General features: G+C 39.5%; 1 long non-coding RNA gene across 1 annotated transcript; it reads left to right on the top strand.

Moving 5' to 3' along the window:
- The first annotated feature begins 8448 nt into the window (after positions 1 to 8448).
- Positions 8449 to 8970, top strand: LOC110675687. Its single transcript, XR_002499714.1, has 2 exons — positions 8449 to 8643; positions 8707 to 8970. It is a non-coding gene; the product is annotated as an uncharacterized LOC110675687 (long non-coding RNA).
- Positions 8971 to 22703: the final 13733 nt, after the last annotated feature.

Here is a 22703-nt window from a genome sequence, read left to right as displayed (position 1 = left end):
TTACATTATTCAGGCTAGCTGTACATAACAATGAAGTTGGCTATTGATTTTTCTGCATGCACTTACCCCACGGTGCCTTATCTTAAAAAACAGACGTGATATTTTTGAAAACGGCAACCCTAAATTAGGAAGATAGCGGTATTTTAGTGCTTGAGACGAAAATAAAAAATGTTCCGCAGTGTTATGCCAAATACTAATACCAAATACTGTTAATTGTTCATCTTTTCCAGGGATCGACTCAACAATACCAGCTAGTCGACACTCTGTTCCACACAGTACAAATACATTACCGCAATGTCCCAGGTCATCGCTGGCACTGGTAATCTGATGGATCTTCCCCAACTCATCATCCATGGCATCCATTCGCTCCCGAATATTGGTCTCTTCTTCGGAACTAATGTCCTCGTACTCCAACTGTCTTTCCTCTTCATCGTCATCGTTTCGATTTCCCCCTCTTTATGTTCATCGTCAATGGCATCACTGTTGGTGACCCCAGGGTATTCAGCGACGTCGTTTGGACCGATGCCGTTTCTTCCGTTCCGGGAGGTGGTGGTTCCTCATCCTGTGCACTACTGCCTACACTTGCCACGGACTTAGACAATATTTGAAGAGGAATCTGAACATCGTCTTCCGTTCCCGGGGGAGAGGGTTCTGTGTTTTCGGATGCACCACCCGCCACCGTTCTGCTTGATCGAGGTGACTCTTTGGATTCTCCGTTTTCCGTCGAAAACACCACTTCGCCTGAAGATGGAAACGGGAATCATGCTCATGGGCACTACGAGTAAACGACTATGACAACATCTGAGTTTTGACACTCGCGCAAACTGACAGCTGAAACAATCCATCCAGATTCATGAATAGGTTACCGATTTATATGATTTTTATTCATGGCCTACAAAAAAAGCCATGGAATCATAAACGATTTGCACCCGTATTCATGAATAATAATTTCGTTTTCCGGAATTCAGTTCATGATTCCAAGTTCGATTATTCATGATTTTAGGAATCATAGTCATGATTTGCTGTCAAAGGTAAAAATCGTAACGCACGGTGCGTGTTACGAAGGTATAATTCATCATATCGTGAATATTATTCATGGTGTATTTTCATAACATAAAAACACACTTTATTCCCAAAATCATGACTCAGATTCCAGATTTTGAGAATGGATTTGTTCCCGTGTAGATGTTTTATTTGAAAGCTGTGTTGGCGACGGGATCCACCGCCCTGAATTCACGTTCTCCAGTTCTAGCCACCTTACTTCCTGAATAGCAGCCACGCTCACTCCAACCTTCTGCAATTCACGAGCCAAAAGGCTCACTCGTCCGGGTTCATTTAACGTCCTGACATTCCAGGTACCGAGTTTCCAATCATAGTCCTTATTTCGTTGCCAGGTCGGTTGCCGAAAATATCGTTCGTTATTTCTCCTTTCTCCATTTTTCGTGGTAGGTAAGAAATTCGATATGCTACCTTACCAGGGTCGCGATACCTACATCACGATGGTGGGGCTGCCACCTTAGGTGTAGCTGACGTGATACAGCATTTTATACTCAGCCGCTGGATGCCAGAACAGACGCTGTTTGAGCCGCACCTCTTTGGTGGACAGACGCTCGAGACGCACCTCCTCACTCTAGCTGATGTCAGAAGGACAACAGTGCCCAGGCTGCACTACCAACTAAGTACGCAACCCTTAGCTGGCGGTCTTTGTCATCATTTGACCCGTGGAAGCGTGAGGTAGGGACTTGTGAGGACCAGAGCTATGTTGGACGCTCCTTCCTAGTTGTCGGCTCACCATTTCACAGCCCAAAAAATTTCGAAGAAACAAAGTGTTTTATGGTGTGTGAAGAGACTGTCCGGGACTACGAGCCAGTGATTTTAAATCCGGACATCATATGAGATGTCCAATTTTAACTAGTGAAAGTGAATTTTGTGAAAAAGAAAATAAAAGAAAACTTAAATTGTGATTATACAAAGCGACATGTGTTATTAGAAATCAATTCAATGTGGGATAAATTGCACATTTATTTTATTGTTACAACCCATGCCGCATGTACTTTAGTTCAAGCAAGTCACCCGTCAGTCCAGGTATTCAAAACACTCTTATTCATTACATTCTACTCTCTCCAGCATTGTAGGACAAATACCAACAATGTATCGAATCAATTTTGATATTTGATTGTGGTTTGATTTGATTTATGTTTAAAATATACAAATGTTTCATATTATAACACAGTTGTCCGGATTTCGTACAGAATTGTGTAAAATAACTAAACTGCAAGAATATTCTTACAAAACATGCTTTAATAAGAGTTTGAAAATTTGTGTCAGCTTAAGCGTCCGGATATTGATGCATCACGGTACTAGATTATAGTTAAATATAAAATGATTAGTATGGTTATTATTAAAAGAAGGGAATAAAAACCAAATATATTGTCACTTAATTCTATCTTTAATTTACTAATATATTCAGAGTGTCCGGATATTGATACCGTCCGGATTTTGATTCACCAAGGTATAAAGAGGAAACGGCAACAGGAATAGAAAACTCCACCACTTGAGCAATTCATATGAATTGCTCGAGTACAGTGCATGGCCTGGTTTTAGTGGGTCGTCGTTGGTGCGTCATCCCCGCATTCCCTGAGTTACCTTCTCAGGTGGTCTGTTTGCAAATTTCACCCTTGTAAAAAACACTACTCAATAAGCCGCCCAGGTAATCGATAAGCACTTAAATAAGATACATAACAGACTGCTTCCAGCATTTGAATTACTTGCAGCCATATTAAAGCAGTTTGACTGCTTAGCAGCCTTGAATCATCAGAATCATTGCTATTTAAAATCAATATGCTGTTAAAAAGCATTACCCCTGCATTAATTATTCTCGATTCGTAGCAATGGAAATGCTTTTCAGTTACTGTGCGAATGCAACAAAGGAAGAGTGCAGATAATGGGCCGTATGAATAAAATGTAGTAAAGTTGAGTTTACTACATTCTCGGTAGTAAACGCTATATGTGGAACACGAGTGGAACATGTTTGTGTCATTTTCCTTTCTACACCTTTCGAACATACTACAAACAACGCATTGCTATGAATAAAGGTAGCATTTACTACAAAGCTACTGGTAGTTAGCTTCAAAGGTTGCTACACATGCTTTGAGATTGCGGAATTGAATGGAATACTTTACTTTTGAGTAAAAATCATGGGAAAACGATATGAATTTTGATATTTTGGAAGGTATTTTGAGTTTTGCTTAGGAATTTTGAGGTTACGAAAACATTCGCCCCGCCAATGCTGAGATTCCGGTTATATTACCGGAAGTAGCAATTTGTAATATCCGTGTGAATTCTGGCATTACGATAATTATGTTATTTTCTAGGAATTTTAGGATGTCGGTAGGAATTCAGATATTTATTATGTAATTCTGAATTTTACGTGTAAATTCTGACATCTCAGATATCCTTTTGAATTCCGGAATTCCTGTAGAAACTTTGAGATTCCGATAGGGATGTTGGATTTTTTATGATAATTCTGGAAGTTTAAATACCATTCTAGGAATTTTGCGGAAATATGAGGAATCTGGCAAAAACTCTAGAATTGGGGTGGGAATGGGATTCCGAATATTAATCTCTTGGAATTCTGTGGGTATCTTTGAGACGGTATTTCTGTAAGAATCTATGAGATTGCGGTGGGATTCCTGCGAATTATTGTGTGAATATTTGTAATTCTGAAAACCAATCTTTGTAATTATTGTAAAAACCTTTAAGATTCCGTTGATCTCCAGTTCCGTTGGAATTTCAAAGCAAAGCTTTAATATAAACGTTTTGAATGTCGGTAAATATTTTATAGATTTCAATGGGATTTTTTGTGAAATCGATAAGAATTTTAATAATTTCAAAGGGAACCCTGGTGTTTTAGGGGAGATCCTCATTGAATTCTAACGACTACCAATGGAGTCACTACAATTCCCATAAAAATCTCGACATTCTAAGTTCTAGAAATTCCAAGGATACTTTCAGAAACCCCACCAAAATAACGAGAATATCACATAAACACTTAGAACTTCAGGAATTCAACATGCTGTTAAGAAAACACACGGGGAGCATCAAAATTCTACCGCAATTTCACCAGAATCTCAGTACTGGTGCTGGAAAATATGTGGTTCAAAATTTGATAGCTGTAATCTCAAAATCTCTTCATAGATGTTAAGCTAGTATTAAAAAAATCATCAATCACTGACGTTGGCGAAGGCCGAAAACCACCCGGAAAATTCTTTGATGTACCAACATCATTAAAGCGACCATATATGTCCCGCGAAACGCGGGACACCCTGTCAGATCTCGTTCCCAATTAAACATTATTCGTATTGGATGTGTATTCTACAAACATTTTAGGTCTAAATCATGATCTAATTTCTCAGTTTAGTCAAACAATTAGTTTTGACGCAGTAATATCATGTCGAAAATTGCTTTGTGGTCAACTTAATCATCATAAAATCATAGACATAAAGAGAATACCAGACTAATCGCAAAATTACACTACAAATCTTGTCAAATAACAGCACCTTCATGATTTGTGCAAATTGTCGCGTAATCGATTAGATTCCATGCATTTTCTTCATATGCATGATTGTATTAATTTTAAGCGTCACTCTGAATAGTTTGTTCTTTACGTGCAGAATCACTCTGCACTCTGAATGGAAATTTATTAACATGCAGCTTCAGTCACTGCTCATGTTCGAAAGTAGTAAGTACTACATGTTCGAAAAGTTTTTTATTCATATCAAAAGTGTAGTAAACTTTGTGGATTTTGTTTTTGAGTAGATGCTACATGTAGTAAAGTTCAAAGTTTTTTATTCATATCACCCAATATGTTACACTTGGAAACTACATTGTTTCTCTCTCCCTCCTTCGCTCCGTTGTGGAGTATACCATCGGAAGCAATTAGCGAAAGTGAGATTTTAAATAGCGCTCGCTCTCTCAGATAATCTTATAGGATACTATCAACTTAGGGTTCATTCAAATATTACGTAACGCAAAATTTGCCAATTTTAGACCCCCTCCCTCCCCCCACGTAACAGCTGTTGTATGGACAATTTTAAATTTTTGTATGGACCGCAACACTATGCTAGACCCCCTCCCTCCCCCTGTTGCGTTACGTAATATTTGCACGATCCCTTATGTGAGAGAACTAAACATGTTTTCATAATTGTTCTATCACACAAAAACCAGAAAGCTTCCAGCAACCACAATTGCTGCTATTGGTCTGCTGAGGGATGCATTTTAAGAAGAACATTTTTGGCAGGAGGAGAAGCCACTTGACTACTGCATTATTTTCAATTTAATCTTATCAGCAGCATTGAATAATCACATCTTTGAACCTTTGCGGAACAAAAAACCTACCACTGCTTGGCACTAATCCAGCTGTAGCCTGTCCTGCAAAGCGAAGCATCGCTATCGGATTCCTTGCTCAACAATCACAGGATCGTCATTTCAAGCCGAAACATACAAAATACGATCAAAACGGAGGAACTTTAAGGGGGCATGATCCGTCATTGACTTCAGAATTTTCAAAAGCAATTTTATCGTTCAAAATCAAGAAAATTTACAGGAAAATGTGTTCACTGTATTCTATTCTCCAACCGAAACACAGTGAACATATTATCATGGAATAATTTTTAGTTTTGAACAGAAAAACTGCTTTTCAAGTTTCGATGATGACGATGATTACGATGACGGAGCGTTGAACAATAAACAATCCAGACAGCAGCGACGAGACGAGAGAGAAAGGATGCAAATATTTTTGTTTTGATTTGCTCTTCTCACAGGCGTTACGCTTTTTGACAGTCAAATGCAACGTTCCTGAAGGTGCAGCATTAAAGCAGCCCGTTATTTCGCTAAAACCTGCTATGAAGAAGCACTACTGGCAGCTATATGCCTGACAAGCATTACATGTCTTGCCGTGGAGACGCATATAGTGCTAAATAAAAGCTATTTTAAATGCTTATCGGTTACTTGGGCGGTCAAGAAACGATTGTAAATCAAAACAGTCCCAAATATTTTTAAAAATCTTGTAAATCTTCATATCGTCGGCGTAAAGTATGCAGAAGTCTTCACCGAGAACTAAGACAACCTTATTGATGAAAAGGGAAAACAGTAATGGGTCAAGGTTACTTCCTTGAGGTACACCTGAACCGTTGGAGAACCAGCTGGAGACTGATGAGCCAATTTTGACCGCGAGTTTCCTGTTACACAGGTATGATTTGAACCAAGCTACGAGTTGAACAGAAACACCAAGCTTCTTTAGCTTTGCCAGTAATATCAAATGGCTAACAAGATCGAAAGCTGCTTTCAAATCAGTGTAAAGAGCGTCTTTCTATTTGCCAAATCCGATATTTCTCATACAAAGTTGTAATACTTCGTCCCGAGTACAACCCATGCTTCTGCATAGAAATTTACAGTACCTGAAATGGTCTGAACCGTACTAAAACCAATGCTCCTATTGTCACCTACACACTTAGAACAAAATACCGACTTCGGTAATTCGTTTACCGAAATCTCAACCAGAGGACTGGCACGGCTGTCATCCTGCATACATTTCGGCTCTTCCTCATATCGTTTTTGGTACTTCGCGTTTTGGTACCCACTTTATGGTCGGTTTGCCCTAACTTGCTCCTGATTTTCGAGTATAAGGCTCATGTGCTGCTAGTGCTAGTTTCTGGCAATTAAATATATTGCATTGAATTGCCGTATTAGATGACGCTTTTCCTCTTTTCGACACTTTGTTGAATGTTTTATGCATCAGTGATGTATCATTGATGTCTCCTATCCATAAAATCATATGTTTTGTCAGTCCTAAAAGAATCAAAACAAAGACACTGGACGCCATGTTGAATCAATGTTGGGTAGCACATTTTTGGCTCATTTCACCCCCTTGATCTCAACAGCTAATTCGTTCGGTAAACGAAAAAATTACCGAAATGTCTGTAAATTAGGGGAGAAGCGGCAGCTGTCAAATTTACAGACTAATCGGTAACATTTACCGAGAAAATGTGTGTGGTTTGTAATTTTTTTTACCGAGGAAACTGTATTTTTATTGTGGAAATCATAAATTTAAATCATAAATTTTCAATTTCGCTCCACATGCTCATTTAGAAAGAAAAACGCAAAAGTATCACGGTTACTATTTTATTTTCGTATTTCTGTTAATGCCACTGATTGAAAATTCACTGATTCTACCTCTCAGGTTCCATTATCGCCCAGTTAGTTGCTTCTTGCTAACGATCCTGAAGCAATACAAAATCCGGAACTAACATTTGCCAATCTGCTCTATCTGCTCGCCACGTGAAATATTTTGTTTTGTTTATGTATAGAAGGAAACTGATTTTATTTCTTCCATCCTACCTGACTACATGGCCGCTTCTATGTTGCACAATATTTTCTTCGTAAATTATGTAAAATTACCATCAGCACACGACTTGTTATGAGACAGATAAACTTGACTGGAACACAGGGGCTCGCAAGAGTAACATGGCGGACTTGATATTTCTTGATGCCAGTTTACCGATCTCGGTAATGAACGAGTTCGCTTACCGAAAGTCAGTTAATAATTTCACCGACTTTGGTAATTTGGCTGAGCTACAGACTGATCGGTGAAATATTTCACCGTGTTCGTTAAACGTGTCAGAAATCGCTGACGTTTCGTTATTCGATATACAGATGTCGGTAATCAGGCTAGGAAATACCGAATAATCTGTATTTTTTTGATTACCGATTCATTCCGGTAATTTTTTTTACCGAACACTGGCGGTCTGTTTAAGTGTGTATTTATCGTAATTTCCATGTATAGTCTATATGATATGGTAAAAAGACAATACGAGTGGTTGACGATATTGTCACATTAAAAATTATTGTCCACTTATTTTATAAAATGGTCCCACTATGAGTGGACATTACAGAAACATAGAAGAACCATAACTATGGACCTATGCACGGATTCACTATTTGACGTGCCGTGTTATTTAGGTGACCATGGAAACTAGTGAATTCGGCACAGCTCAAACGTCAAATTAGTGAACTCGTGCATCAGTCCATGGATCAATGCACGAGTTCATTATTTGACGTTTTAGCGGTGCCGTGTTATTTATGTCGTCATGGAAACTAGTGAATTCGGCACCGCTCAAACGTCAAATTAGTGAGTTCGTGCATCGGTCCATTGATGTTACCATGGACCAATGCACGAGTTCACTAATTTGACGTTTGAGCGGTGCCGAATTCATTTGTTTCCATGGTCACGTAAATAACACGGCACCGCTCAAACGTCAAATAATGAACTCGTGCATAGGTCCATAGACCGATGCACGAGTTCACTAATTTGACATTTGAGCGGTGCCGAGTTCACTAGTTTCCATGACGACATAAATAACACGGCACCGCTAAAACGTCAAATAGTGAACCCGTGCATAGGTCCATTGATGTACCCGACCACAGCCAGATTGCTAGAAAAACTGACAGCCATGTTTGTTTATCGCAATCAGCAGCAGTTTAGAAATTATTTAGCTCCCAAACTTTGCTTATTGATTACATTTGTAGTACAAAATGTCTGTTTATCACTCAACACTGTTGGCAAAGCACGTCCCTAATATGAAGGTAAGTGTTTTTTTATGATTATGGCACACGTCCGTAGAAGGAATTACAGATTCTTTTTCGCAGAAAATTGTGCTTCATTGCAGCATCCGACCAGGGGGCATGGAGGTTTCTATTTGTCTCTGATCCGACCGAACATCCAGCGGAATCATCTATCAGCAGAACATTCGAAGGTATGAAATTCTCGAAGAAAGGGCGGGTGGCGAAATCATTCCAGCGGATTCAGGTCACCATGCAATCATTGAACTTCCCTACTGCTGGGCCTCGTTGACCGTATTCATTTGATTTGTGTTAGAATCATAGTGTGAAATAAAACGTGCTTCACCAATATAATATGTGTCTATAGCTATGTGTTCATATTTCATTGCAAAACTTGAGACAAAATAAAAATTTAAAAACCCCGCTCGCTCTTTCTAATCCTTAGGGTTATAACATAGGATAGCCATAATCTAAACAATCCAATATCCGGCACGTCAACCGTAATAAATATGTTCTCAATACGGTTGGCGTTCAAAATTACTATGGGAAAAATGCAAATTTGAAACGGTAAATATTCTTCACAACCCGTTTTTCGTATGGTCGATTGTCTAAAAACTGTAGCCATTAAGGTCGAAACAATATCCCAGTAATATCCTTTTATGGTTTATGGTTTCCTCTTTACAGTTATAAGAAGAAAACACACCGTAATTCATGTGGTTCTGATACGGTTTTGGTCTATGCGGGCTGTTTCCGACTGATGTACTTGAAAAGAAATAATTCTGTGAATTCTGTAAAGAAGTGACAGTGATTCTTTTTCAACGTTATTATAGTAAAACAAGATATTTAAGTGTTACAGGAGATATCCACTCAGTCAACTCAACAATTCATTTTGATATATCAATATCTTGATGGAACAGCCTGGATAATAATAATCTAGATAACCTTCCCAGGACTACCAGAATCCTCTTTTACGATTATTTCCAGGATTTTTGTGCATTTATTTTCTTACAGGTTGTTCATTACAAATTTATTAAAGTATTTCTTTACAAATTCTTTCAAAAGATGATTTACTTGAACTTACTTGTCTTCAATTAATGTAAGAATGTTTCAGTATAGGTGACGATGATGAAGTTTAGTTGAAATACTAATAAAGTTGATGGTATAAAAATCGCTAGTTTCAAATATTACAATTGTTATTTTTTTTCTCTATTTAGTTTGCTGAATGGATTTGAATTAAGCGAATAAATACGGAGATCCTTAACAAATTAAGGTATTTTGTTGATCATATTCACTGAAATCTAGTTTTTAACCACAACAGATTAAAAAAATCCTTTAATATAACAAAATTTCTGTTTAATATATTTTAAAATATATTGAACCCTTAAACATTGCTGTTAGATTTATCAATTTGAACTTGTTTTAGGTTTTAACAATATCAAAAGTACTACAAATCAAATATAATCTAAATTTAACCAAATTAAATTCAAACGTTTTAGCCTCATCGCCGAGGAAAACAATTTTTAAAAAATTAAAGGGTTGGGGTGCTTAATATGCTACGTATTTTCCAATCGGGGCTATCAGCATTTGTGACGAAATGCTACAAGGGGGGAGGGAGGTGTAAAAAATCAATGAAAAAATGCTACGTCATTTGTGGATGGCCCCTTACTCAAAAATTCTCAATCAAGAGAACGTTTTCGATAATTCATGGGAGACTGATTTGAAAGAATTTAGAACTATTATTTAAAAAAGTCAAAAATACGAAAGCCCCGATGATGGAATTTTTAACTTTCTCATCAAGAAACTTCCAGAAAGTAGCATATAATTCTTAGTTGATATATTTAACAAATGTTTTCAATTAACATATTTTCCTAACAAATGGAAAAATGACAAGGTTGTTCCAATTCTAAAACCAGACAAAAATCCTGCAGCAGCTTCTAGCTATCGTCCAATCAGTTTGCTTTCCTCCATCAGTAAGCTTTTTGAAAAGGTCATTTTCAGCAAAATTATGGTCCACATCAACGAAAATTCAATTTTTGCCAATAAACAGTTCAGATTCCGCCATGGACATTCAACCACTCATCAACTTTTACGTGTAACAAATTTGATCTGTTCCAACAAATCTGAAGGCTATTCTACTGGTCTTGCTCTTCTAGACATAGAAAAAGCATTCGACAGTGTTTGGCATGAAGGTTTGATCGTAAAATTAAAAAAACTTTAATTTTCCGACATACATTGTTAGAATAATTCAAAGTTATCTGTCAAATCGTACACTTCAGGTTAATTATCAGAACTCCACATCTGAAAGACTTCCTGTAAGAGCTGGTGTTCCTCAAGGCAGCATTTTGGGACCAATATTATACAATATTTTCACATCTGACTTACCTGAGTTACCTCAGGGATGTCAAAAATCTTTGTTTGCGGATGACACAGGCCTCTCCGCCAAAGAACGAAGTCTGCGTGTCATCTGTAGTCGATTGCAAAAAAGTTTGGATATTTTTTCTTCATACTTGCAAAAATGGAAGATTTCTCCTAATGCTTCCAAAACTCAACTAATAATATTCCCACATAAACCAAAAGCTCTTTATTTGAAACCTTCAAGTAGAAATGTTGTCACGATGAGAGGGGTTCCAATAAATTGGTCAGATGAAGTTAAGTATCTAGGGCTCATGCTAGATAAGAATTTAACTTTCAAAAATCACATTGAGGGCATTCAAGCCAAATGTAATATATATGTAAAATGTTTCTATCCCCTTATTAATAGAAAATCAAAACTTTGTCTTAAGAACAAGCTTTTGATATTCAAACAAATTTTCAGGCCAGCCATGTTGTATGCTGTACCAATATGGACAAGCTGTTGTAATACCAGGAAGAATGCTCTGCAGAGAATTCAAAATAAAATTTTGAAAATGATTCTGAAGCTTCCTCCCTCGTATAGTACCAATGAGTTACATAGAACATCCAATGTTGAAACATTGGAACAAATGTCAAATAAAATAATAATTTCAGGCAAAAATCGTTACAATCCTCTATTGCTACGATTAATGCGTTATATATTTAGGTTAAGTAAATTGAAAACACTATATTTTTTCTCTTATAAGCAGGTGAAATCAAGTCATCTGTAAAAAATCTGAACTGCTACGGCAAATGAAATGTAAAATGTTGTTAACAAAATGTTAATAAAATCTTAAATTTGTTTTACCAAATAAGGATGATAGTGTTGTCTAACACAGAACACCTAGATATAAGAAATGAATGTAATGTTTGGAATTATACTAATACAGAAAAAAAAAAGATTTTTTCTCATGCTAATTATTCGCTTCTCAAAAAAATCATTGATAAGAGTATGTTGTGAAAAAATGTACAAATTGGTGCAACAGATCTATTTTCAACTTATCTATATTTACATCTACTTTCACTCTCTCCTACTCTTTTACTATTACACCGAGCAGGTAGGAGAGAGCTCTGCTGTTAGTGAGGCTAGTTGCCTGTGAAGAGGGTCAGTTTGTCTCAGTCACCATCTGATACTGATGGACAGGGATTGAATCCTGAGAAAATTGAGAGAATCTCTCACGTATCGCTCTCTGTAACTATCATAACATGCTGCACATTATGAGAGACTGTTTATCGTATACTGCTACAAGTTTGATCAGATTGGGGGGATAGTAATGCATGATAAAACCCCTCTAAACATGCTCCAAGCCTGGGGGACACTGTTGTTATTGGAAGTTCGTGGATTGTTTATCGTGCCAGTAAAGAAAAACACCTATCCCCAACGGTAAACAAGCGAGAAAAATGGATTTTATCATCGCTCTCTCGTTGGGGCTCTCGCTCGCTGCTTCCATTTATCAGACTTGTTACACCTTGCGATACAATGACGATCGTGGACCGCAACAGATGGGATGTTTTTCTTTGCTTGCTTTGATCGTGCTTCATTCTCAAATGAGAGCGAATTCTGCAACGCCTGCTGATGGAGGATGGATGTGCTCCCCAAAGCACGGTCCTCCTTGAGGCGTCTTCTGGTAGCTGGACGGGTTTTTTTGTGGAGGGGCTGGGAATCGAACCCATGACTTTCCGCTTATGGAGCGAAAGGCTACAGACCCCCCTAAGTACACATTTTATTTCTTTGATAAATTTATTAAACATTGGCGGACCAGCAAATTTTATATGGGAGGTTTCGGTCATCAAGGAATATAGGAATATCTTCTAAATTAGCTGACCAATGATCAATATCAACACAGATTCAAAAAAATAGAAGAGTTTGAGAACTTGTAAAACTATGGTGGAAAAATATCGAGATACATGAAAGCTATCGCGATTTGAAAATGTTTTTGCTATGAAAAATAAACGAAGTTGCCCGTTGAGAGGCTAATATCTTCTAACTTTATTTAGAAAATTCGGAAATACTGACCCCGATTGGCGGCACTCTATGCTTCTTCGATTGAATCGAAGAGCCTGAGCTAAAAACTGTGCTAGATAAGCTATTCGGAAATTTTGTCGAATTGGTAGCTCAGTTCAATGCAATTTTTAACATTATCATATCACACTTCGAAGAAAGCACGCATAAACTCACTTTTTGGAAGGAAGTTATGAATTCAGAGACTCACGTTTGTTCGTGGAAACAATCATCGCCGTCCACAAATTACTAGAGATGGTCGGGTCTCGGTTTTCAACCCGACGGGTTCGTGTCGGGTTCGGGTTTGAACATTTTTATTTTTTCGGGTTTGGGTTCGGGTCGGGTTGGAAGACTAAAAAATTATCGGGTACGGGTCGGGTTCGGGCTTGAAAAAAGTCAGGTTTAGTTGGGTTTGGGTCGGGTTTGGTGAGATTTGTTCACAAAGTAACAATCTGAAAGCTTTCCTATGCATCAGAAACGATGAATTTATCATCTTTTCGAACTCGGGTTCTATTCGGGTTTTTCTTAGAAAACTTTTTCGGGTTTCGGGTCGGGTTCGGGTTTGAACAGCAAAAATTTTTCGGGTTCAGGTCGGGTCCGGGTTTGCTTTTCAATTTTTGTTTCGGGTTCGGGTCGGGTCCAGGTTTGAAGGAATAAAATAAGTCGGGTACGGGTCGGGTTCGGGTTTGAAAAATATGAAACCCGACCATCTCTACAAATTACACAATGCTCTAGGGGGAGACGGGGGAAGTAGGCACAAGCGTCACGGCTCCTACAACAATTTCATTTTTTTTTTATACAAAAAGCGTTACGGATGGGAAGAGGAGTCGAAAACTGTCAATTTTAGCGTTATGTAATAATTGGGCGCTGCCTCATATTTAGTGAAGACTTATGTGTTACCTTCTCAAAGGTTTTTCCAAGACGGTGTCCAAGGAGGATTACCAGTGTTAGCTTTCGTCCAACGAAAAATCAAAGGCTTATGTTCTGACAAGGATCGAAATAGTGGATAATATAAGTAGCACTGAGAACTATTTTTAAGTGCATTAGGTTATTTCAAAAGTTCCATCAGCAGAAAGAATTTGTGTACGTACAGCACCAAAGTATGATGCATACTATTCTAGGAATTGATTTTTTTTTATTAGAAAATTCGTACATGACTCGTGGATTTCGTTCAACTACTTGATTCACCTCAAACAAATGTACGACAAGAATAAAACACAATTTTTCGATTATCCTGTCAGCCAATTATGAACCAAGACGCCCACAATGTTTCAAGGCGTGTGAACACCACTCCCACGAAGACGTACAGATATGATCTTCGCTGGGAACTGTTTTACGACTGCCACTCATATTGTACGCTAAAGCGATAGCCTAAAAATGTTCGGAAAAATCCTCACCACCTGTGCCAAACGCAACGAAAAAAAAATTACCATCTCATGCCCATCTGCCGCAGGCGTCGGTATTGGCTTCTTTACGAATCATAAAAAGTCATAATTTATGGTGGTTGAAAATTTATCCATTATTTATGCATGAGATTTTCCCCAAGTGCTAAATGGGCATGCACGCGTGAAACTAACCAAAAATTTCCGCAGGCTCCCGGGTAAGGTATGGTCGAGGTTCACATCCCTTGAGTTGGATGGGCGGCATTCTTGATATATTTTTTCCCGTCCATTCGAGTCCACGGTCCATCCGCCACGGGAGACAGTTCCAGGACGATGGTGAAAGTAACAGAGAACAATCCTAGCAGAGCTGGATGTCCGGTAGCAAAACGGACCAATGCAAAATTCCCACGCGGTGTGCGTGAAACTGTTATTGACGATAAAAAATGTTAGCACTAGCTATTCGAAAGATACAGTATTCGAGTATTAAATTTGAAAATATCTTAACGAGAGACAAACAAAAGTAATTTCGATTCAGACATGGACATTCGACTCATCAACACATCTGAAAGCTATTTTATTGGTGTTGCTCTTCTAGACATCAAAAATGCATTCGACAGTGTTTGGCATGAAATCTTGATTGTAAAATTCAAAAACTTTAATTGTCCAACATACATCGATAGAATATTTCAAAATTATCTGTCAAATCGTAAACTTCACATAAATTATCAGAACTCCAAGTCTGAAAGACTTCCTGTAAGAGCTGGTGTTTCACAAGGCAGCATTTTGAGACCAATATTATAAAATATTTTCAACTGACTTACCTGAGTTACCTCAGAAAAGTTAAAATTCTTTGTTTGCATGTGACACAGATCTCTCCGCCAAAAGACGAAGCCTGTATGTCATCTGTAGTAGATTACAAAAAATAGATAGTTTTTCTTCATACTTGCAAAAATGGAAGGTTTCTCCTAATGCTTCCAAAACTCACGATGAGATGAAACCCCTCTATAAATTGGTCAGATGAAGATAAGTATCTAGGGCGAATCTATGACAAAAGATCAAAAGACAAAAGGTTGAAAGGACTAAAGGTCAAAGAACAGAACAGAAGGGACAAAAGGTCGAAAATCTATTTTCAAAGCAGGATAAACTTCCTACCAACCGAATCGTTTTCGACCTCCTGTCCTTTCGACTTTTTGTCTTCCGACCTTTTGTCCATAAACCATCTAGAGCTTAAATAAAAATATAATTTACAATCCGTTCAAATATGCCTAAAATCTTCAAATACCGATTGCTTTCAATTTCTTTGTTAAAATATTTTAAAATTCTCTGAGAAGAAGCCTTCATGCTATTCCTTTCTAATGGTATAGTATGCCAAATTGGTGGACATGTTTTCAGTCATGACGGTTTCCGGCACACCGTGCCGCCGCAACTGTAACTGAATGCAGTGAATCTCCACCGTTTCCTCGAGACCAAATCACGCCTTCCGAACACACCGAGAGCTGGGACGTTTTGAATCGTTTGGGTGGGAAAATATGGGAATATGATGTTCCGAAAGCAATTGCAATGTCGACGTCGACGGGTAAACCGGGCAGCGGTGAAAGAGACTACTTTTCAATGATTTATTTGAGGATTCTTTTTTTTTCGTTCGGTTTGAATTTGCAACCGATTCCACGTCAAGCGCATAACGAACTGCAACGCTTGATTCCATGAATGGCGGCGTGGTGGTCGTTGGTAACGACCACACCAGAGAGAAGATTCGGAAGTCATTTCAGAATTGGGGGTATCCGCTTCCGATTTAATTGGTAAGATATGGATGCAGAAGAGCTGTCGGGAAAATTGAAGTTCACGCGGCTCTGCTCATAATTGATCAATTTTTGTGGAAAACGTTGCAATTGCAAAACATTTACAATTTCTTATCGGAATAGATTCTTTCCCATCCAACAATCCATCATGGACGGACAAGCTTTACTGCATCAACTTGTGTATTGGCATTACACATTAAACATTCGTATTGCATAATGACTCATCATGCAACGCATTTCATTAATTCAATAGTAGTTTACGCAACAACATTCTAGTAGTAACTCATCAGTACTATACCAGGGAGTGAGCTTCAGAATCATTTTCAAAAATTCATTCTGTATCTTCTGCAGAGCTCTCTTCCTGGCAGTACATATTGGTACAACATACAACATTACTTACTTACTTATTTAGCTTTACATCAATTATCTTGATAAAGCCTCGCCAACAATAATTCGCCAATTCACTCGGTTCATGGCCGCTTCTCTCCATCCTCGACTGTGCCCCACGCTCTCCAGGTCCTGGTGCACCTGGTCAATCTACCTAGCTCGCTGCGCCCCACGCCTTCTTGTTCCGACCGGATTCGTGGCGAACACCATCTTTACAGGGTTGTTGTCCGGCATTCTTGCAACATGCCCTGCCCAGCGTATCCTTCCAGCTCTAGCTACCTTCACAATACTGGGTTCGCCGTAGAGTTGAGCGAGCTCGTGGTTCATCCTTCGCCGCCACACGCCGTTCTCCTGCACGCCGCCGAAGATCGTCCTTAGCACTCGGCGTTCGAAAACCCCAAGAGCTTGCAAGTCCTCCTCGAGCATCGTCCACGCCTCATGCCCATAGAGGACTACCGGTCTTATGAGCGTTTTGTACATCGTACATTTGGTGCGGGGGTGAATCTTTCTTGACCGTAGTTTCTTCTGGAGCTCATAGTAGGCACGACTTCCGCTGATGATGCGCCTTCGTATTTCCCGACTAACATTGTTGTCAGCCGTCAACAATGATCCAAGGTAGACGAACTCGTCCACCACCTCGAAGGTATCTCCGTCTATCGTAACACTGCTTCCTAGGCGGGCCCTGTCGCGCTCAGTTCCGCCAACCAGCATGTACTTTGTTTTCGACGCATTCACCATTAGCCCGACTCTTGTTGCTTCGCGTTTCAGGCGGGTGAACAAATCTGCCACCGTTTAAATTTTCTCCCAATAATATCCATGTCGTCCGCAAAGCAAACAAATTGTCCGGATCTCATGAAAATCGTGCCTCGACTGTTAAGTCCGGTTCTCCGCATAACACCTTCAAGCGCAATATTGAACAACAGTCCCGAAAGTCCATCGCCCTGTCGTAGTCCTCGCCGAGACTCGAACGAACTAGAGTGTTCGCCCGAGATCTTCACGCAGTTTTGCACACCGTCCATCGTTGCTCTGATCAATCTTGTGAGCTTCCCGGGAGAGCTGTTCTCGTCCATGATTTTCCATAGTTCTATGCGGTCGATACTATCGTATGCCGCCTTGAAATCGATGAACAAATGGTGCGTAGGGACCTGGTACTCACGGCATTTCTGGAGGATTTGCCGCACGGAAAAGATCTGGTCCGTTGTCGAGCGGCCGTCGATGAAACCTGCTTGATAACTTCCCACGAACTCGTTTGCTATAGGTGTTAGGCGCCGGAACAGAATCTGGGATAGAACTTTGTAGGCGGCGTTTAGGATGGTGATTGCACGATAATTTTCACACTCCAGTTTGTCGCCCTTTTTGTAGATAGGGCATATAACGCCTTGCTTCCACTCCTCCGGTAGCTGTTCCGTTTCCCAGATTCTGACTATCAGCCGATGCAGACAAGCGGCCAACCTGTCCGGGCCCATCTTGATGAGTTCGGCTCCGATACCACCCTTGCCAGCGGCCTTGTTGTTCTTGAGCTGTTGAATGACATCCTTAACTTCCCCCGTCGTGGGAGCTGGTTGGTTTCCGCTGTCCGCTGTGCTGACGTAGCCATCGTCTTCGTTATCCTGACCTTCTGTGCCTGTGTTCTCTACGCCATTTAGGTGTTCATCGTAGTGCTGCTTCCACCTTTCGATCACCTCTCGTTCGTCCGTCAAGATGCTCCCATCCTTATTCCGGCACATCTCAGCTCGCGGCACGAAGCCTTTGCGGGATGTGTTGAGCTTCTGATAAAACTTCCGCGTTTCTTGAGAACGGTACAGCAACTCCATCTCTTGGCATTTCACCTCTTCCAGGCGGCGCTTTTTGTCCCGGAATAGGCGGGTTTGCTGTTTCCGCTTCAGTCTGTATCGTTCCACGTTTTGCCGCGTACCATGCTGCAGCATTGCAGCCCGCGCTGCATTCTTCTCCTCTAAAACCTCCTGGCACTCCTCGTCGAACCAATCGTTTCTTGAGCTCCGTTCCACAAATCCAACAACGCTTTCGGCAGCGTCGTTAATGGCTGCTTTGACTGTCCTCCAGCAGTCCTCAAGAGGGGCCCTATCGAGCTCGCCCTCATCCGGCAACGCTACCTCAAGATGCTGCGCGTACGCATTGGCGACATCCGGTTGTTTCAGCCGCTCGAGATTGTACCGGGGCGGGCGTCGGTACCGTACATCATTGATGACGGATAGTTTTGGGCGCAGTTTCACCATCACCAGGTAGTGGTCGGAGTCAATGTTGGCGCCACGATAGGTTCTGACGTCGGTTATGTCGGAGAAGTGCCGTCCATCGATCAAAACGTGGTCGATTTGCGATTCTGTCTGCTGAGGTGATCTCCAGGTGTACCGATACGGGAGGCTGTGCTGGAAATAGGTGCTACGAATGGCCTTGGAGGCGGCAAAATCTATCAGTCGTAGGCCGTTCTCGTTCGCCAGCCGAAGGGCGCTGAACTTTTCAATCGTCCGGCTGAACACCTCCTCCTGGCCAACCTGAGCGTTCAAATCTTCTATGATGATCTTGACGTCGTGGCTTGGGCAGCGGCCGTACTCACGTTCGAGCTGCGCGTAAAAATGCGTCCTTGTCATCATCAGTGCTTCCGGAGTGTGGGCTATGCACGTTGATTATGCTGAAGTTAAAGAATCGGCCTTTGATTCTTAATTTGCACATTCGTTCATTGATCGGCCACCACCCGATCACGCGCCTTTGCATATCACCCATCACTATGAAAGCTCTCCCCAGCTCACGTGTGTTGCCGCAGCTCTGGTAGATGGTATGATTACCTCTAAACGTTCGCACCAATGCTCCTGTCCAGCACACCTCCTGCAGCGCTAAGATGTCAAAACCGCGGGTCTTCAGTACATCGGATACAACTTAGCTGCCTTGAAAATTGGTTTGTAGATCAAAAGCTTGTTCTTAATACAAAATTATGATTTTCTGTTGATAAGTGGATGAACACATTGTATATATTTGTTACATTTGAATTGAATGCTCTCAATGTGATTTTTGAAAGCTAAATTGTTATCTAGCATGAGACCTGGATACTTAACTTCATATGACCAACTTATTGGAATAACTCTCATCGTAACAACATGTGTACTTGAAGGTTCCATTTTTTCAAGTATGAAGAAAAAACATCCAAACTTTTTTGTAATCTACTACAGATGACACGCAAGCTTCGTCCTTTCACGGAGTGGCATGCACATCTAAAAATATGTTGTAAATTTAAGTTTATTTTCATGCACATATTTGGAGGATCAAAATAAACCGAAATTTCAACGACCAATCCATTATTTTTCAATCGAATTCACTTTAAATTTACACAATCATGTAATATTTAACCTTTTTCAGTAGAAAATTGAATGAATATTCATTTAAATTTATATGATGCTGTAACAACACACAAATTTGATTTATTTTTAAAAAAGACTTCATTTTACAACACATTGAAAATTAAATACTTTTTTCTGTGTGTATCAACCGCAAACAAAGATTTTTGGCATCCCTGAGGTAACTACTTAACTAAAAAACCAACCAAAATGTCACTTACAACCCTTTGCATTTGGGCCCCTCATTTGTGATATGTCCATTAATGATGTAACTACAGTGATCACCATGTCGGACTCGCATTGGTTCAATAACCGGTCAATTATTTCGAACGTGATTCCTAGCGGCAACAATTACAATACGTTCACTCCAACTGAAAATGATGTTCAATGAAATTAAATTGATACTATTCAGATAAACAAACTCAAGAGAAATTTCCCGATCACTCTATGCCAAAATATTATGAGTGTTATTCTGAAAAAATATTGTTATTTCAATAGAATATATTATTTCAAGCCCGGGACGAGGAAGGGTCTCGTGTTGTTCAAACTATGAACTACCGAAATTGCTGCTTTCATTGCTTAAAAGTCCAAAGGCTGACGACAATCAATCAGTACTACAAAATAAGTTTCGCCTCTCTTGATTTTCGAAGACGACGATATATTCGAAGATCAAAGTTATTTAGAAAAAAAAGGTTTTAAAAAACTGTTCTCCAATTACGGGTTAGTTTTGTTAAGAAAGGTAATATTTAGTTAAAAAGATAAATTGGGCCAAACCACCAAACAGTAGTCTAGGTCACGGCATAGACAAGATAAGGCAGTCTCTTTGCTTGAGTAAACACCAAATTTGACTGTAGTCACTCCCATCGTAGCAAATATGATGTGGATCACTAGATTAATTTTTCAACAAATTTGTTCGAGGAGGATAGGAATGACGTCGTCAGGTAACTGTCAATTTTTGGAATATATAACCTTATCAATATTGTAAACCGTGGTCTAGGTTATGTTTTGAGGCTCAAGATTGAGAGATGATATCATTTCATAGCACTCTTGGACTGAAGACAATATCTTTCCATTTTCCGAAGATGATTTCGTTCATCAGATGATTGCAATGCCTGCTTAGAAGATCTACAAAGGCATTAGTGTTAATTCTAAGACCGGTTTGTTTTCGCCTGAAGAAACTTTAGGCGAAGGTCACAGATCAGGCTACATTCGTTCGGGCGACATCGCAACGCCCAGACCTGCGTGCGTCACGTGGAACTTCGTGTAGCTCCTTGGGGGACAATCCAAGTCGCAGCTAGGTCCACGTGTACATCCTTGGCACTGTAGAAGCCTACTCGCCGTAGTTCTACGAAACACTAAATCGATTTGATACTTTTGATGCAGCATTGAAGCTTTTGATTAGATCGTAGATATTAGAACATTGTTAACAAAACGTGCACGTTAGGGCAGCAGGATCTGCAATATACCAACTGTTACAATGTATCGGCACCAACATTAAGAAAAGGCTTAACCGATTTTGTAAACAGCACCTTTCTTCAAAGCACATTTTACTCCTCTCTTGCAATATAATCGTACTATAAGAAATAGGAAGGTTTTTCCTTTCTAATAATGCATGTGGAATACTTGAGTGGGCTTGCACACTATGTACAACGACGTAAATATATGTTGTTTACAGAAGCTATTACACCTTTTTGAAAAGTTGGTGCCAGTACTACTTGATTTAGGTAAAATACCATTTTGTATGCAATAGAGGCCGATTTGATTGCAATTCGAAAAAAAAGGTCAATTAGATAATGTAGCTCTCAGGTTTTCAATGTGGCATGTCATTGAGAAGCAGGCTCTGTTTCAAGCGGAACCTAATATCAAAGAGAAGAGGAAGGTTGTGAGGAGATGTGTAAAAATCATAAATTCAAGCCGTCACACGTCAAGCGGTAGAAGAGGTTTTATAAGTGGTCATGTGAAGCCATATCGGAACCTGCCATCGAGTGTCTAAAAATGGTTTACCCCTCTACGAGAGCATGACGTAATTTATTGACCTATGCGTAAAAAGAAATTTATTAAAAAATGCTTAGTAGTAAAATATTTTTATACGAATAATGAATTTTGTGTGTCCATAAAATCAAGGTAAAACTTACATAAAATCTAAGGGTCCACTAAATCGAGGTATACCTGTAAAGCAGGCCTGCCCAACCTTTTCGACCCGCGGGCCAAATCGCAGAAAAAAATGTGTGTGGCGGGCCCCATTTTTGGACGCTTAAATACATATATGCATGAAGACTGACAAAGCCAAACCTCGGATTTTCATAAGCACAAATCTAGAAAAGTAGACTGTAAATTTGATCGACTGGTCACCACCAGCTGATGACAATTCGACCAAATTTTCAGCTCGAATGGTTGTTTAGTTCCCTATATTTGTGCTGTTGAAAATTCAAGGTTTAACTTCGATATATTTTCGCCTTAAATTCCAAAATTTTTTATCACTCGTAATGTTCTCATAAAATAAACACAGTAAGTATGCAAAAAGTAAGTTAACGAAGTTCAGGAGATATGACAAAAATTGGTGAACGAAACAAATTTCATTTGAAAAAAAAACGAAAAACAAATGAAACATCCAAATACATATCGTGAAAGCCTCTTTCAAAACTATGAAATAAATTCCAGCATATTTTGAAAGATCTGAGTACCCCAGAAAATAAAAAGCCTGTGAGAATAATGCCCAGGATTTTATAAAATCATACTCCGAATTCTTTCAGAACCCGACCTAATATTATCA

This window comes from Aedes aegypti, chromosome 2 (assembly GCF_002204515.2).
Source record: "Aedes aegypti strain LVP_AGWG chromosome 2, AaegL5.0 Primary Assembly, whole genome shotgun sequence".
NCBI classification, from domain to species: Eukaryota; Metazoa; Arthropoda; class Insecta; order Diptera; family Culicidae; genus Aedes; species Aedes aegypti.
This window is presented reverse-complemented; position numbering and strand designations above follow the sequence as displayed.